This window comes from Lupinus angustifolius, chromosome LG17, assembly GCF_001865875.1.
Source record: "Lupinus angustifolius cultivar Tanjil chromosome LG17, LupAngTanjil_v1.0, whole genome shotgun sequence".
Lineage (NCBI taxonomy): Eukaryota > Viridiplantae > Streptophyta > Magnoliopsida > Fabales > Fabaceae > Lupinus > Lupinus angustifolius.
In genome coordinates this window covers 9,805,727-9,807,210 of record NC_032025.1, presented here as the reverse complement: position 1 = coordinate 9,807,210, position 1,484 = coordinate 9,805,727, and positions in this window count along the sequence as shown.

Sequence of the window (1,484 nt, the reverse complement as noted above, 5' to 3'; positions counted from 1 at the left end):
CCATTGTACCAGCGTTAGAATTTATTCTAACAAAGCCGAGATGGGGAAAAGAAGGAATAACTTATTCACATGATTATTAGAAGTAAGATGTAACTAGAATATTCGTGAAACCATTATACCGGTGTTGGAATTTATTTCAACAAAGCCGAGATGGCGAACAAAGAATAAAACTGAGTTCACTTATTTAACCAACTAAAGAAAACACACCGAAGAGAATAACTTTGCCTTTCAACAAATGGCCGTTAGTGCCGGGGACAATTTGTTGAGGGGGAAAACCTCTTAAAAAACTCTTTCAACAAGCATCTAAAGTCCTGGAAGCATAATAAATTACCCTAGGCAGTTTGTCCATTTTTTTAGCAAGGACAACCCCAATGCATAATTAGAAGCATCACACATCAGCTCAAAAGGGACTGTCCAATCAGGTGCCTGGATAATAGGAGTGGTCGTCAAGGCTTTCTTGAGGCAATCAATTGCCTCCATACATCTCTCATCAAAATCAAAGACCACCTCCTTTTGCAACAGGTTGGATAGTGGAAGAGCCTTCTTGCTAAAATCTTTAATGAATCTAAGATAGAAACCTGCATGACCAAGAAAAGAACGAACCTCTCGCACGCAAGAGGGGTTAGACAATTGTGAAATAACATCTATCTTGGCAGGGTCTACCCCGACTCCCCTATTTGAGATCACATGCCCCAAAACTATGCCTTGCTCTAACATGAAATGAGATTTTTCGTAATTCAGAACAAGGTTAGTTTCGATGCATTTATGAAGAACTCTATCCATACTATCCAAACATTCATCAAATGAAGATCCATAAATTGTGAAATCAGTTATAAACACCTCTATACAATTCTCTAAAAAATCACTGAAAATGCTCACCATACACCACTGGAATGTACCAGGGGCGTTGCATAGGCCAAAAGGCATCCTCCNGCATCCTCCTATAGGAAAAAGTGTCAAAAGGGCAGGTGAATATGGTCTTCTCCTGATCCTCAGGAGCAATATAGATCTGGAAGTCCCCAAAAAAACCATCAAGAAAACAGTAATGAGATTTACCTGTTAAGCGCTCAAGCATCTGATCAATAAATGGCAAAGGAAAGTGATCATTTCTTGTTGCTTGGTTGACCCTCCTATAATCAATGCAGACTCTCCAACTATTTTGCACTCTTGTAGGAATAAAATCATCTCTCTCATTCATCACTACTATAATTTATGTCTTCTTTGGAACCACCTGAACTGGGCTCAACCAATGACTATCAGAAATGGGATATATAATCCCATCTTGTAAAAGCTTTGTGACCTCTTTCTTCACAACCTCAAGGATGACTGGATTGAGTCTCCTTTGTGGTTGTCTCACTGGTTTAGCTCCATCTTCCAAGAGTATCCTATGCATGCACATAGATGGGCTAATACCAGGAATATCAACTAAGGTCCAACCAATTGCCTTCTTATGCTTCTTCAACACTTGCAACAACTTCTCCTCT